Here is an 18,137-nt window from a genome sequence, read left to right as displayed (position 1 = left end):
GTTATGACTGCTCAGTGCTCGTGACATATTATGTCAACCATATGGCAGCATGTGAAGCTTGTGTGGTGTGTTGATGGAATGTCTGTGTGCTGTGTCACCACTTTTCTGTGTTTCTCAGGAGCTGACAGCAACTGGAGGCTAGTCACACTAACAACTGGCACGCTCTTGTTGTGAGTTGCTACGTTGCCATGCTCCACCTCTCACTAACAACAGGTACACTTATCCAGTCGTCTGGTCACTAGTGACCAGGATGTTTATAGGGGCACAGCACAATGTTCCCTTACGGAAAAAACAAATGAATTTCACATGTAAACATGTGATCTCGTGTGAAGTTAATGTGAAATAAATGTGGCAACATGGAGATGCAAAATCTCAACATGTGATAATATGAAATTACACGTGACAACGTGAGTACATGTGAAAACATGATGTCTTGGGAAAGAAATGTGACAACATGGGGAGGCAAAATTTCAACATGTGATACCATGAATATGATACTGTATTTCACAGCTAATTTAAGGTGTTAATGTGAAAGGACAGTAAGGTCTTTAATAATATAACAGGCATTATTGATGCACAACTTCTTCTTAAAATACACTACCGTTCAAAGGTTTGGGGTCATTTAGAAATGTCCTTGTTTTTGAAAGATAAGCAAAAATTGTATCCATTAAAATAACATAAAATTGTTCAGAAATACAGTGTAGACATTGTTAATGTTGTAAATGACTATTGTAGCCGGAAACTGCTGATTTTTTTATGGAATATCTACATAGGCGTGCAGAGGCCCGTTATCAGCAACCATCACTCCTGTGTTCCAATGTCACATTGTGTTAGCTAAATCTAAGTTTATCATTTTAAAAGGGCTAATTGATCATTAGAAAAACCTTTTGCAATTATGTTAGTACAACTGAAAACTGTAACCCTGAATGAGCTGCAAAGTTCCACAACAGAGATTGGAGCACCTGTCCATAGGACCACTTTAAGCCGTACACTCCCCAGAGCTGGGCTTTACGGAAGAGTGGCAAGAAGAAAGCCATTGCTTAAAGAAAAAAATAAGCAAACATGTTTGGTGTTCGCCAAAAGGTATGTTGGAGACTCCCAAACATGGAAGAAGGTGCACTGGTCAGATGAGACTAAAATGTAGCTTTTTGGCCATCAAGGAAAATGCTCTCTGGCGTAAACCCAACACCTCTACACAACCCGAGAAAACCATCAATGTTTTTCATTGGCTGGGACTGGGAAACTGGTCAGAATTGAAGGAATGATGGATGCCGCTAAATACAGGGAAATTGTTGAAGGAAACCTTTCAGTCTTCAAGAGATTTGAGACTGGTACGGAGGTTCACCTTCCAGCAAGACAATGACCCTAAGCATACTGTTAAAGCAACACTCGAGTGGTTTAAGGGGAAACATTTAAATGTCTTGGAATGCCCTAGTCAAAGCCCAGACCTCAATCTAATTAAGAATCTGTGGTATGACTTAAAGATTTCTAGTCACCAGTGGAACCCATCCAACTTGAAGGAGCTGGAGCAGTTTTTCCTTGAAGAATGGGCAAAAATCCCAGTGGCTAGATCTGCCAAGCTTATAGAGACATATCCCAAGAGACTTGCAGCTGTAATTGCTGCAAAAGGTGGCTCTTTAAATAAAGAGGGGGGGGGGGGGGGGGGGGGGAGTGAATAGTTATGCACGCTCAAGTTCGGTATTTTTGGCTTATTTCTTGTTTGTTTCACAATAAAAATATTTTGTATCTTCAAAGGGGTTGGCATGTTGTGTAAATCAAATGATACAAACCCCCAAAAAATCAATTTTAATTCCAGGTTGTATGGCAACAAAATAGGAAAAATGGCAAGTAGGGTAAATACTTTTGCAAGCCACTGTGACAGTATGCATTAACAGTATGCTGATTTGAACTCATAATCTCTCAGAGGCTAGAAACCTGAAATGTCCTACTATAGTGCAGCTACACCACCAGATATGTGAGCAGAAATCTCAACCTCGAATCCAGTTCCACTTTGTTTTTTCATTGTTCCCCTCTAATCAGGGACTGATTTAGATCTGGGATCCAGGCAGCTGCAATTCATTTTGAGGCAAAACAGAAAACCAGCAGGCTCCGGAATTATTGAATACCCCTGCCGTAGAGTATTCATTAATTCTTTGTGGATTTGAACTTGACATCTCTTGTTTGGGAGTACATCAGATATTTCTGCAGTAACACCAGGTTTCAAATCAAATCAAATCAAATCAAATTTATTTATATAGCCCTTCGTACATCAGCTGATATCTCAAAGTGCTGTACAGAAACCCAGCCTAAAACCCCAAACAGCAAGCAATGCAGGTGTAGAAGCACGGTGGCTAGGAAAAACTCCCTAGAAAGGCCAAAACCTAGGAAGAAACCTAGAGAGGGACCAGGCTATGTGGGGTGGCCAGTCCTCTTCTGGCTGTGCCGGGTGGAGATTATAACAAAACATGGTCAAGATGTTCAAATGTTCATAAATGACCAGCATGGTCGAATAATAATAAGGCAGAATAGTTGAAACTGGAGCAGCAGCACAGTCAGGTGGACTGGGGACAGCAAGGAGTCATCATGTCAGGTATTCCTGGGGCATGGTCCTAGGGCTCAGGTCCTCCGAGAGAGAGAAAGAAAGAGAGAATTAGAGAGAGCATATGTGGGATGGCCAGTCCTCTTCTGGCTGTGCCGGGTGGAGATTATAACAGAACATGGCCAAGATGTTCAAATGTTCATAAATGACCAGCATGGTCGAATAATAATAAGGCAGAACAGTTGAAACTGGAGTAGCAGCACAGCCAGGTGGACTGGGGACAGCAAGGAGTCATCATGTCAGGTAGTCCTGGGGCATGGTCCTAGGGCTCAGGTCCTCCGAGAGAGAGAAAGAGAGAAGGAGAGAATTAGAGAACGCACACTTAGATTCACACAGGACACCGAATAGGACAGGAGAAGTACTCCAGATATAACAAACTGACCCTAGCCCCCCGACACATAAACTACTGCAGCATAAATACTGGAGGCTGAGACAGGAGGGGTCAGGAGACACTGTTTATACTTTATATTAACACACATGACTTCACACATGAAACATGACATTTTGCACGTGAAATCATGTGAAAACGTGTTTTTGGAACACTTTACACGTGATATACACATGTTTAGTACGTGTGCAATTTCATGTGTCATACAAAAAATAAGTCCCCAACTGGGATATTAACTCACAACCTTTGGATTTGAGTTACACTGACCTTTCTGCTGCACCACAAAGTCTGCAGCATTCCCATTCACACCCAATACCTGTAATACATCTCTGACTATTCTCTCATCATTGATTACATTTAATTATTTCAAAAAGATGAGGGTTAACAAAGCTGAGATGTACTTTGAAGTCCAAAGTGTAGGAATACAGGTGAAATCAGTTATTGACACAGTTGTGAGTTAAAATCGCAGGTAAGGACATGTTGAATAGTAATTACTATATAAATAAGCATAAACAATGTAGTCAAAGTGTTAAAACCACTGTCTGTGTGTGAATCATTTTTATTTGCAGGGCATCACCTGTGAAATCGCATGTGAAAATTTGAATCCACATGTGAAAGGTTAAGCGATCACATTTGAAAATCCACATGATGAAATATCATCACGTGAAGTGTTCCAAAAGCACATGGTTTAAAATGATTTCAAATGTGAAAATCCACATGAAAAATGTCATGTGAAATATCACATGTGAAATCATGTAGTTTTTCCGTATGGGTTTGGCCCCAGTCTGGTGTTTACAAATCCAGGAGATCACAGCCAACATTTACAGTAGTTCTAGGGGGGGTGAATATGTGTCAAAGAACAGAGGGGAACACGCGGTTCTAAGGTGGGCTGTGGAGCACAAAGTTCATTGCAGTTGACAGTGCTGTAATGGGGTAGAACTGGGTTTCCCAAATGGTGGTGTGAGAACCTACTGGTGGGTCAGGGCAGATTCAGGCCTGAGGTTAATGACTGGGTTCTGGATAGAGTGGGTCCTAGGGTAGAACCTGTCTTGGTCTGTGCCCATAGTAACTTTATAGTGGACTGTGCAACAATTCCAGTAGACTTGGCTCTTAATACTCCAGGGCTTGGCCAAGCATTTCGTCAACTGGTCCAAATGCCTGTTTAATATCTCCTGTACAGCACACAAGGCCCTGCATGGCCAGACATGGGTGGCCTCACCACACAGTGACCCTGAGTTCCACTGGAAATACAGGAGTCACTCTGGAAACCGCACCCTTGGAGCTCTTGTCTTACCCAGTGTCATGGTCGACTCATCCTACCATGCTCTCAATATCCCACACAGTTACAGTTAGAGCTTCTCCAGTTGTCAATCAAATGGAATAAGTGTATTTAATTTGCACAGCAGAATGTCCCTGGCCAAGGGCCTGCTGATTTCTAAATCAACCCACTTACCACAGACGTCACTTCAACGTCTATCCCACATTGGTTCAGTGTAATATTATTGAAATGATGTGGAAATAACATTGATTCAACCAGTGTGTGCCCAGTGTGAAGTGCCAAATTCCTACACCCAGAACACAAATTAAACACACTTCTGAAAACTCATTGAGGAAAAATGTAATGTGCCTCCATTGAATTGCAACTCACATGCCGGTGTCACAGTGTCACGTGTATTCTGCTGCTGGCTAATATGCATCTGAGTCTTGTAGACCCCAGCCCTAAGGCCATAAACAACATTTTCAGTTTGGAACAAAAGAGAATTTAGCGTCACACTAACTTCAAGTTACTTTCTTTACAGACACATCTCACTACAGTATGTGTAAAGACCTACTGAATCAACTCACAATCACACAATCAGTGTATTTCTCTGAAATGGTTTGCACACATAGGTTTACATCCCTGTTAGTGAGCATTTCTCCTTTGCCAAGATAATCCATTCACCTGACAGGTGTTACATATCAAGAAGCTGATTAAACAGCACAATCATTACACAGGTGCACCTTGTGCTGGGTATAATAAAAGGCCACTAAAATGTGCAGTTTTGTCACACAATACAATGCCACAGATGTCTCAAGTTTTGAAGGAGCGTGCATTTGGCATGCTGACTGCAGGATTGTCCACCACATATGTTACCAGAACAATGAATGTTGATCTCTCTACCATAAGCCGCCTCCAACGTTGTTTTAGAGAATTTGACAGTATTTCCAACTGGCCTCACAACCGCAGACCACCTGTATGGTGTTGTGTGGGGGAGCGGTTTGCAAATGTCAATGTTGTGAACAGAGCGCCCCATGGTGGTGGTGGGGTAATTGTATGGGCAGGAATAAGCTATGGACAACGGACACAATTGCATTTTATCAGTGGCAATTTGAATGCACAGAGATACCGTGAGGAGATCCTGAAGCCCATTGTCGTGGCATTCATCCATCACCTCATGTTTCAGCATGATAATGCATGGCCCCATGTCGCAAGGATGTGTACACAATTCCTGGAAGCTGAAAATGTCCCAGTTCTCCCATGGCCTGCATAGTCACCAGACATGTCACCCATTGAGCATGTTTGGGATGCTCTGGATCGACGTGTTACAGTTCCTGCAAATATCCAGCAACTTCACACAGCTATTGAAAAGGAGTGGGACAACATTCCACAGGCCACAATCAACAGCCTGATCAACTCTATGCGAAGGAGATGTGTCACGCTGCATGAGGCAAATTGTCACACCAGACATTTTTTTAATGTATCTGTGACCAACAGATGCATATCTTTATTCCATGTCATGTGAAATCTATAGATTAAGGCCTAATAATTCACCTGATTGATTTCCTTATATGAACTGTAACTCAGTAAAGTCTTAAATTGTTGCATGTTGCGGTTATAGTTCTGTTCAGTATACATCTAGCTATTCTTGGTTACTTAGTTCACCTGACACTTGTTGACAGCTTGCTGTGTTAGGTTTCATTCCCACAGCCCAAATAAAAATCCTTAAATGAACCCAGTGACTCCAATCAGAAGGGCTGGGTCTTATTCATTTGGGCTCACTTTAGCAAACATTTTAGCAAAGAAAAAAAACAAGCCTTTCTTATTGGACAGGTTTAGATAGAACCTCCACGATTTTGGAAATGTTCTTCCGTTTCTTACCTAAGTAACAAAACCCATGGATGGTGTGACGTATCGCATGATCCTTGTCTACCAAGGCCAAGGTGTTCTGTTACCCGAGACACCCTCTCACTAACCTCTTACGCAAAAAGTAGACACCTAAGCATTGGTGTCAGTGTCAATTAGCATTGAACTGTCACCATTCATGATGCTTGGCCTTCAATGACCCCAATGCCACCTGAACAAAACAATGTGTCTATGGACAGCAATGCATTTTGAATGGAGAGCCAGGAAACATTTCCATTATGGATGAGATGTTAAACCCTGCAGTGACACAGTGAGGCTTATAGCCGGTTTCCTTCCCCGTTCTCGACTGATGTCTGTGTGGCGCTGTATACTGGCGAAGCATGATGTTTTCAGAGGTTTTTGGTTTACCTACCTGTGTCTATCATCAGCTCACACAAACACCTTCATCTCTGTCCTCTGTTACAAGAACCAATGTGGTACTGTACAATTGTCGAAGGTATTTAGGTGATCTTCCTTGGTCTTAATAATTCATAAGAGGCACAAGGATCCCTGCTCCTTCCCACCGTGCTCTCAACCAGCTCCTCTACCTTACTGCTTACTGGAAAGAGATAATACTGAGTTACAAGGCATCATCGTATGTGTCCTTGTCCCTGAAATTCACTGCACATTCAGATGGTGCTCATTACATTTCCCCCCACGCACCTTTCATGTGCAGTGATGCGTTACCGCCATTTTCCTAAGATAACAACTGTCAGAAGAGAGTAATTAGTCAGGGGAGTGGCGTTTGGGTGTCTCGCCGCGTCCACATGATCATTCAAACCAGCCTGTCCCCAGAGAGAGAGAGGGAATGAGAGAGGGGGGGAATGAGAGAGAGAGAGGGAATGAGAGAGAGGGGGGGAATGAGAGAGAGAGGGGGAATGAGAGAGAGAGAGGGGGAATGAGAGCGAGAGAGAGAGAGCGAGAGAGAGAGAGAGAGAGAGAGAGAGGGAGAGAGAGAGAGGAAAGGAGAGCGAGAGACGGAAACAGAGAGAGGGAAGGAGAGCGAGAGATTGAAAGAGAGAGAGAGGCCCTGTTCCACTATGCTCCAGCCTCCGCACGCTGTGCCCAGCATCCTGCCCTTCCCTGTCCCTTGCTGACACCTCATCCATTCCCCTAACCCTCTCCAAACATTCTCCCTCCACCGGCAACATTTCCTGGCCCGCCATACCTCCCCTCTGCGCCCACACCCAGAATTCTCCCCATCGACATCTTATGTGCCGCCTCCCTCTCTCCTTCGTGGCAGTATCTCTATAGCAACACATCCCCCCTACCCTTCTACACATTCTTCGTCCTGCCCAATCTGGCACCAAACTCCACCTCCCTCTCTACAGAAGTCCTGTTTGTGAATCATCACATCCTGTTTGATGTTTGATGTGGTGTTGCATCTGCTCAGCCACACTGCCTCGTCAGGCTTCTTCACTTCCTGTATGGATGTACAGGTGCTGCTGCCTGAGAGAGGGTTTCGGGCGGCAGGTTTAGTGGGGAGGCTGTAGGATGCATGCATCTCAATCCCCACATGTAGGCGTGTAGTCTGCCTTCCAGTCTCGCTGTACCCATTAGTGCTAATCTGGAGCTTCCGACGCATTCTTCTAAAGCTCCGTGGGGTGAGCATAGTAAGAAACTGCCAAGCAGTCTGCTTCTTTAGGGACCACCGCACCGAATCCTGACACATTCCAGACGAGGGAATTACTCATACCAAGGCTACAACAGACTTATTTGCATACTCTATCACTCAAATTACAGGCAAAGTGAAGCTTGTGTATGGAGTGATAACAGTGCCAACATCAATTTTATTGGAATTCAAGTTTCATGTTGGCATTAATATCACTTCATACTTGTCATAGTGAAAGTCTAACTAACAGTCGTCTTATGGAATACACATGGAGAGAGATTTTGCGTGGAGCCTTCACACATAACTGCGCATCCATCAGCATCTAGAAATGGCAATGCTAACAAGCTACTCCCTAGCTCAGTTTGTTTATGTAGAAGACACCCTGATAATGTTCTGCCTGAAATATGCTGGAGAAAAATGCCTGGAATTAAATTCACATGCCAGAACAAGGCAGTCAATCAGATGTATGTATCTAGGACACATAGGCCGTCTGTGTTCAATGGGTAGGTGTAAATATGACATTCATGGTAAAATTAATGATTGTAAGGATATGAAGGAATGTTGGATTGCCATTTTTCATTTCTGAAGACATGCGTGGCGTCTGCATACCTTGTATGCACAGAAATGCAGAGCTAGCCGAGAGGAGCCTGGCCATGTGAGTATGTTCCACTAAACTGTTATAAGGACACTGGCGGTTGCAGAAATAATACTGCAAAAAAATCTTTCAAAAACATAGTGCTTGTCTGGCTGAAGGTCTAAGGCACATTTGAGATTCAGACACTACTTATTGCTGAATAAAGACTCAAATGCTAAAAACAGGCATGGCAAAGTTATTGAAATGAAAATCAACTAACACTATTCAACAGCTTTCTTCCCATAGTGGAGTGTGTCTTAAAAACATTCAGTAAACTATATACAGGTGTGTGGCGAGGAGCTTTTGCTTTCTCCTGCATCCATTCAACTTTCTTAAAGTCTCCATGCATTTAGAGAGGCTAGGGGTTGAAAACCACCTTGAAATTCTACTGGCTTCTTAACTACACTATACACATTGTGTTCACATTACACTATAAATATTTTTCTACTGCTACAACTGAGTTGTAGTGCAGAACTCAGAAGAACTGGAACACGCTGTCGTTCACGTCGATCCAGAGCATCCCAGACAAGCTCAATGAGTATGCAGGCCATGGAAGAACTGGGCACATTCCAGGAATTGTGTACACATCCTTGTGACATGGGGCACTGCATTATCATGCTGAAACATCAAATCAAATCAAATTGTTAATGCGAGTGTAACGAAATGCTTATGCTTCTAGTTCCGACAATACAGTAATACCTATCCAGTAATCTGACAATTTCACAACAACTACCTTATACACACAAACATAAAGGGATGAATAAGAATATGTACATATAAATATATGCATGAGCGATGGCCGTGCTGCTTAGGCAAGATGCAGTAGATGGTATAGAGTACAGTATATACATATGACATGAGTAATGTAAGGTATGTAAACATTTTGTAAAGTGCCATTGTTTAAAGTGACAAGTGATACATTATTTACATCCAATTATTAATTATTAAAGTGGCTGGAGATTTGAGTCTGTATGTTGGCAGCAGCCACTCAATGTTAGCGATGGCTGTTGAACAGTCTGATGAGCCTGTTTTTCAGGCTCTCGGTCCCAGATTTGCTGCACCTGTGCTGACCTCGCCTTCTGGATGATAGCTGGGTGAACAGGCAGCGGCTCGGATGGTTGCTGTCCTTGATGATCTTTTTGGCCTTCCTGTGATATCGCGTGATGTAGGTGTCATGGAGGGAAGGTAGTTTGTCCCCGGTGATGCGTTGTGAAGACCGCTCTACCCTCTGCAGAGCCTTCGGTTGTGGGTGGAGCAGTTTCCATACCAGGCTGTGACACAGCTCGACAGGATGCTCTTGATTGTGCATCTGTAAAAGTTTGTGAGTGTTTTCAATGACGAGCCAAATTTCTTCAGCCTCCTGAGGTTGAAGAGGCGCTGTTGCGCCTTCTTCACGACGCTGTCTGTGTGGGTGGACCAATTCCGTTTGTCCGTGATGTGTACGCCGAGGAACTTAAAACTTTCCACCTTCTCCACCACTGTCTCGTCGATGTGGATAGGGGGGTGCTCCCTATGCTGTTTCCTGAAGTCCACAATCATCTCCTTTGTTTTGTTGACGTTGAGTGTGAGGTTATTTTCCTCATACCACACTCTGAGGGCCCTCACCTCCTTCCTGTAGTCTGTCTTATCATTGTTGGTTACCAAGCCTACCACTGTAGTGTCATCTGCAAACTTGATGATTGAGTTGCATGGCCACGCAGTCATGGGTGAACAGGAAGTACAGGACAGAGCTGAGAACGCACCCTTGTGGGGCTCCAGTGTTGAGGATCAGCGGGGTGGAGATGTTTTTTCCTACCCTCACCACCTGGGGGCAGCCCATCAGAAAGTCCAGGACCCAATTGCACAGGGCAGGGTCGAGACCCAGGGTCACAAGCTTAATGACGAGTTTGGAGGGTACAATGGTGTTAAATGCTGAGCTGTAGTCGATAAACAGCATTCTTACATACAGTTAAAGTCGGAAGTTAACATACACATTAGCCAATACATTTAAACTCAGTTTTCCCACAATACCTGACATTTAATCCTAGTAAAAATTCCTTGTCATAGATCAGTTAGGATCACCACTTTATTTTAAGAATGTGAAATGTCAGAATAATAGTTGAGAGAATTATTTATTTCAGCTTTAATTTATTTCATCACATTCCCAGTGGGGCAGGAGTTTACATACTGTACACTCAATTAGTATTTGGTAGCATTGCCTTTAAATTGTTTAACTTGTGTCAAACGTATTGGTGAGCCTTCCACAAGCTTCCCACAATAAGTTGTGTTAATTTTGGCCCATTCCCCCTGACAGAGCTGGTGTAACTGACTCAGATTTGTAGGCCTCCTTGCTTTCACACGCTTTTTCAGTTCTGCCCACAAATCTTCTATAGGTTTGAGGTCAGGGCTTTGTGATGGCCACTCCAATACCTTGACTTTGTTGTCCTTAAGCCATTTTGCCACAACTTTGGAAGTATGCTTGGGGTCATTGTCAATTTGGAAGACCCATTTGCAACCAAGCTTTAACTTCCTGACTGATGTCTTGAGATGTTGCTTCAATATATCCACATAATTTTCCTACCTCATGAAGCCATCTATTTTGTGAAGTGCACCAGCCCCTCCTGTAGCAAAGCACCCCCACAACATGATGCTGCCACCCACGTGCTTCACGGTTGGGATAGTGTTCTTGCAAGTTTCCCCCTTTTTCCTCCAAACATAACGATGGTCATTATGGCCAAACAGGTCTATTTGTGTTCCATCAGACCAGAGGACATTTCTCACAAAAGTATGATCTTGTCCTCATGTGCAGTGGCAAACCGTAGTCTGGCTTTTTTATGGAGGTTTGGAGCAGTGGCTTCTTCCTTGCTGAGCGGATTTTCAGGTTATGTCTATATAGGACTCGTTTTACTGTGGATATAGATAATTGGTACCTGTTTCCTCCAGCATCTTCAAAAGGTTCTTTGCTGTTTTTCTGGGATTGATTTGCACTTTTCGCACCAAAGTACGTTAATCTCTAGGGGACAGAACACGTCTCCTTCCTAAGCGGTATGACAGCTGCGTGGTCAGATGGCCTTTATACTTGCGTATTATTGTTTGTATAGATGAATGTGGAACCTTCAGGTGTTTGGAAATTGCTCACATGGATGAACCAGACTTGTGGAGGTCGACAATTATTTTTCAGTCATGGCTGCTTTCTTTTGATTTTCCCATGATGTCAATCAAAGAGGCACTGAGTTTGAAGGTAGGCCGTGAAATACATCCACAGGTACACCTCCAATTGACTCAAATTATGTCAATTAGCCTATCAGATGCTTCTAAAGCCATGACACAATTTTCTGGAATTTTCCAAGCTGTTTAAAGGCACAATCAACTTCTGACCCACTGGAATTGTGATACAGGGAATTATAAGTGAAATAATCTGTCTGTAAACAATTGTTGGAAAAATGACTCGTGTCAAACACAAAGTAGATGTCCCAACTGACTTGCCAAAACTATAATTTGTTAACAAGAAATTTGTGGAGTGGTTAAAAAACTAAAACCAACCTAAGTGTATGTAACCTTCCGACTTCAACTGTAGGTATTCCTCTTGTCCAGATGGGATAGGGCAATGTGCAGTGCGATTGTGATTTGGATTGCGTCGTCTGTGGACCTATTGGGTTGGTAAGAAAATTGGAGTGGGTCTAGGGTATCAGGTAGGGTGGAGGTGATATGACCCTTGACTAGTCTCTCAAAACACTTCATGATGACAGAAGTGAGCTCTACGGGGTGATAGTCGTTTAGCTCAGTTACCTTAGCTTTCTAGGGAACAGGAACGCTGGCCCTCTTGAAGCATGTGGGCACAGCAGACTGGGATAGGGATTGATTGAATATGTCCGTAAACACACCAGCCAGCTGGTCTGCGCATGCTCTGGGGACCTGGCTAAGGAAGCCGTCTGGGGCGGCAGCCTTGCGTGAGTTAACACGTTTAAATCAAGGATCGCATAGCAGTTCAGACGTCTTTTGTCCTCGTCTTGTCGTGTCCTGTATATATATATATTTACAACTTTTTTCACTCCTGCAACCCGCCTCACCAATTTATATGTATAAAAAAGTATTATTTACCTCAGATCTGTAATCCTCCAAGAAGCTAGCCAGAAACTCCAAGAAGCTAGCCAGAAACTAGCCAGAAGCTAGCCAGGAGCTAGCCCAGAAGCTAATCAGAAGCTAGTTAGCTTCTTTACTGGCAAATCGTTAGTATTCAGCTAACCACGGTTTGTGGTCATCAGCTATCCTTTAGCTCGAAAATCTATCGAAAATCTATCGCCAGTTTTGTACGGCGCAGCGCGGCTCGGAACGGAACATACCGGGCCAATTTTTCTCTCCATGTCCCTGGATTTCAACTGCTCTCTGGACATTCATACCCGGATCTCACAGCTAGCTAGCTGCTATCCGTGTGACAATCGGCTTTCGTCGATTCCGGAGCAAACATCAATTATTCCGGTGCTAGCCAGCTCCGTCAATCACTCCTGAGTTCCATCATTCACTCCTGGGCTGCAGTCACCTATCCGGACCCGTTTTACTGCCTACGCGGAGCCCCACCGGGCCTTCACAACTGGACTGCCGACGTTATCTACCTGAAGGAGATCCGGCTGGCTCCTCCGTCGCGACGTTACCTGAACGCCCATCTGCGGCCCGCTAACCGTTAGCTGTCTTACCGGCTGCTATCTGAATAGACAATCAGACAATTTATTTATTTTTATTATTATTATGTTTTCTTCTCGGGCCTCTATAATCTATATCTATTGTTCTTATTTTTGTTGTTGTTGTGTGATTTGGATTAATCCCCTCTACCACACGGAACCCCACTAATCTACTGACCGAACGCAAGAGGTGGCTAACAACATACCTCCATCCTATGCTAGCTTGCTACCGATGGCCTGGCTAGCTGTCTAAATCGCCGTGACCCTCAACCAACCTCTCCACTCACTGGACCCTTTGATCACTCGACTAAACATGCCTCTCCTTAATGTCAATATGTCTTGTCCATTGCTGTTCTGGTTAGTGTTTATTGGCTTATTTCACTGTAGAGCCTCTAGTCCTGCTCACTATACCTTATCCAACCTATTAGTTCCACCACCCACACATGCAATGACATCTCCTGGTTTCAATGATGTTTCTAGAGACAATATCTCTCTCTTCATCACTCAATACCTAGGTTTACCTCCACTGTATTCACATCCTACCTTACCTTTGTCTGTACATTATACCTTGATGCTATTTTATCGCCCCCAGAAACCTCCTTTTACTCTCTGTTCCAGACGTTCTAGACGACCAATTCTTATTGCTTTTAGCCGCACCCTTATTCTACTCCTCCTATGTTCCTCTGGCGATGTAGAGGTGAATCCAGGCCCTGCAGTGCCTAGCTCCACTCCTATTCCCCAGGCGCTCTCTTTTGACGACTTCTGTAACCGTAATAGCCTTGGTTTCATGCATGTTAACATTAGAAGCCTCCTCCCTAAGTTTGTTCTATTCACTGCTTTAGCACACTCTGCCAACCCGGATGTTCTAGCTGTGTCTGAATCCTGGCTTAGGAAGACCAGACAAACATTCAGACATTTTAATTCCAAACTACAACATTTTCAGACAAGATAGAACTGCCAAAGGGGGCGGTGTTGCAATCTACTGCAAAGATAGCCTGCAGAGTTCTGTCCTACTATCCAGGTCCGTACCCAAACAATTTGAACTTCTACTTTTAAAAATCCACCTCTCTAAAAACAAGTCTCTCACCGTTGCCGCCTGCTATAGACCCCCCTCTGCCCCCAGCTGTGCTCTGGACACCATATGTGAACTGATTGCCCCCCATCTATCTTCAGAGCTCGTGCTGCTAGGCGACCTAAACTGGAACATGCTTAACACCCCAGCCATCCTACAATCTAAACTTGATGCCCTCAATCTCACACAAATTATCAATGAACCTACCAGGTACCTCCCCAAAGCCTTAAACACGGGCACCCTCATAGATATCATCCTAACCAACTTCCCCTCTAAATACACCTCTGCTGTCTTCAACCAAGATCTCAGCGATCACTGCCTCATTGCCTGCATCCGTAATGGGTCAGCGGTCAAACGACCTCCTCTCATCACTGTAAAACGCTCCCTGAAACACTTCAGCGAGCAGGCCTTTCTAATCGACCTGGCCAGGGTATCCTGGAAGGATATTGACCTCATCCCGTCAGTAGAGGATGCCTGGATATTTTTTTTGAAAGGCCTTCCTAACCATCTTAAATAAACATGCCCCATTCAAGAAATTTAGAACCAGGAACAGATATAGCCCTTGGTTCTCCCCAGACCTGACTGCCCTTAACCAACACAAAAACATCATATGGCATTCTGCATTAGCATCGAACAGCCCCCGTGATATGCAGCTGTTCAGGGAAGCTAGAAACCATTATACACAGGCAGTTAGAAAAGCCAAGGCTAGCTTTTTCAAGCAGAAATTTGCTTCTTGCAACACTAACTCAAAAAAGTTCTGGGACACTGTAAAGTCCATGGATAATAAAAACACCTCCTCCCAGCTGCCCACTGCACTGAAGATAGGAAACACTGTCACCACTGATAAATCCACCATAATTGAAAATTTCAATAAGCATTTTTCTACTGCTGGCCATGCTTTCCACCTGGCTACTCCTACCCCTGTCAACAGCACTGCACCCCCAACAGCAACTCGCCCAAGCCTTCCCCATTTATCCTTCTCCCAAATCCATTCAGCTGATGTTCTGAAAGAGCTGCAAAATCTGGACCCCTACAAATCAGCCGGGCTAGACAATCTGGACCCTTTCTTTCTAAAATTATCTGCCGAAATTGTTGCCACCCCTATTACTAGCCTGTTCAACCTCTCTTTTGTGTCGTCTGAGATTCCCAAAGATTGGAAAGCAGCTGCGGTCATCCCCCTCTTCAAAGGGGGGGACACTCTTGACCCAAACTGCTACAGACCTATTTCTATCCTACCATGCCTGTCTAAGGTCTTCGAAAGCCAAGTCAACAAACAGATTACCGACCGTTTCGAATCTCACCATACCTTCTCTGCTATGCAATCTGGTTTCAGAGCTGGTCATGGGTGCACCTCAGCCACGCTCAAGGTCCTAAACGATATCTTAACCGCCATCGATAAGAAACATTACTGTGCAGCCATATTCATTGATCTGGCCAAGGCTTTCGACTCTGTCAATCACCACATCCTCATCGGCAGACTCAACAGCCTTGGTTTCTCAAATGACTGCCTCGCCTGGTTCACCAATTACTTCTCTGATAGAGTTCAGTGTGTCAAATCGGAGGGTCTGTTGTCCGGACCTCTGGCAGTCTCTATGGGGGTGCCACAGGGTTCAATTATTGGACCGACTCTCTTCTCTGTATACATCAATGAGGTCGCTCTTGCTGCTGGTGATTCTCTGATCCACCTCTACGCAGACGACACCATTCTGTATACTTCCGGCCCTTCTTTGGACACTGTGTTAACAACCCTCCAGGCAAGCTTCAATGCCATACAACTCTCCTTCCGTGGCCTCCAATTGCTCTTAAATACAAGTAAAACTAAATGCATGCTCTTCAACCGATCGCTACCTGCACCTACCCTCCTGTCCAACATCACTACTCTGGACGGCTCTGACTTAGAATACGTGGACAACTACAAATACTTAGGTGTCTGGTTAGACTGTAAACTCTCCTTCCAGACCCATATCAAACATCTCCAATCCAAAGTTAAATCTAGAATTGGCTTCCTGTTTCGCAACAAAGCATCCTTCACTCATGCTGCCAAACATACCCTTGTAAAACTGACCATCCTACCAATCCTCGACTTTGGCGATGTCATTTACAAAATAGCCTCCAATACCCTACTCAACAAATTGGATGCAGTCTATCACAGTGCAATCCGTTTTGTCACCAAAGCCCCATATACTACCCACCATTGCGACCTGTACGCTCTCGTTGGCTGGCCCTCGCTTCATACTCGTCGCCAAACCCACTGGCTCCATGTCATCTACAAGACCCTGCTAGGTAAAGTCCCCCCTTATCTCAGCTCACTGGTCACCATAGCATCTCCCACCTGTAGCACACGCTCCAGCAGGTATATCTCTCTAGTCACCCCCAAAACCAATTATTTCTTTGGCCGCCTCTCTTTCCAGTTCTCTGCTGCCAATGACTGGAACGAACTACAAAAATCTCTGAAACTGGAAACACTTATCTCCCTCACTAGCTTTAAGCACCAACTGTCAGAGCAGCTCACAGATTACTGCACCTGTACATAGCCCACCTATAATTTAGCCCAAACAACTACCTCTTTCCCAACTGTATTTAATTTATTTATTTATTTTGCTCCTTTGCACCCCATTATTTGTATTTCTACTTTGCACATTCTTCCATTGCAAAACTACCATTCCAGTGTTTTACTTGCTATATTGTATTTACCTTGCCACCATGGCCTTTTTTGCCTTTACCTCCCTTCTCACCTCATTTGCTCACATTGTATATAGACTTGTTTATACTGTATTATTGACTGTATGTTTGTTTTACTCCATGTGTAACTCTGTGTCGTTGTATCTGTCGAACTGCTTTGCTTTATCTTGGCCAGGTCGCAATTGTAAATGATAACTTGTTCTCAACTTGCCTACCTGGTTAAATAAAGGTAAAATAAATGTAAAAAAAATAAAAATGTTTAACTCATGTTGGCGATGATGAAGGAGAGCCCACAGGTTTTGGTAGCGGGCCGTGCCAGTGTCACTGTATTGTCCTCAAAGTGAGCAAAGACGTTGTTTAATTTGTGTGGGACCAAGACGGTGTCTACGATGGGGCTGGTTTTCTTTTTGTAATCCGCGCGCTCTCATTCACGCGCACCAAAAGACTAGAGTCCACCTGAGTGACACTTAGAAAGAATACGACTACTTCTTCATTTAAAAAAAAAACGTTGAACAATTTATATAGACTGTTGACATCTAGTGGACGCCATAGGAACTACAATCTGGGTCGAATACTGCCCCCTAGCCTTAAGAAGTTTTAATGATCAAGGTGTTTAATCATTTTCATGATATACCAGACCTGTCAGTTGGATTGATTATCTTGGCAAAGGAGAAATGCTCAAAAACAGGGATTCTAAACAAATTTGTGCACAAAATGTGAGAGAATAACACTTTCTTTGCATTAATACAATTTCTGGGATATTTTATTTCAGCTCATGAAACGTGGGTCCAACACTTTACAATTTGTGTTTATATTTTTGTTCAGTAATACAATGTGAGTGTCACGCCCTGATCTGTTTCACCTGTCTTTGTGCTTGTCTCACCCCCCTCCAGGTGTCTCCCATCTTCCCCATTATCCCCTGTCTATTTAGACCTGTGTTCTCTGTTTGTCTGTTGCCAGTTCGTCTTGTTTGTCAAGCTTACCAGCTTTCGTCCTGTCAGCTCCTGTCTTTTCCCAGCCTCTCTTTTTATCGTCCTCCTGGTTTTTGACCCTTTCCTGTCCTGACCCTTTACCCGACTGCCTGACCATTCTAACCATATCTGAGCCTGCCTGCCGTCCTGTACCTTTGCTCCTACTCTGGATTATCGACCCCTGCCTGCCTTGACTTGTTGTTTGCCTGCACATTGTTACTTCACAAAGTGTGCACTTGGACCTTACAATGATTTGTGATAGGAGTGTCAGTTACTTCTCCCATCCGTCAACAGATGCAGTATGAAGATTATGTATCATTGCCAATAATGTATATAAACTCTGCAGTGGAGGCTGCTG

Source organism: Oncorhynchus mykiss, chromosome 22 (assembly GCF_057628025.1).
Source record: "Oncorhynchus mykiss isolate SJ-2025 chromosome 22, ASM5762802v1, whole genome shotgun sequence".
NCBI classification, from domain to species: domain Eukaryota; kingdom Metazoa; phylum Chordata; class Actinopteri; order Salmoniformes; family Salmonidae; genus Oncorhynchus; species Oncorhynchus mykiss.
Note: the sequence above shows the minus strand (reverse complement) of the source record.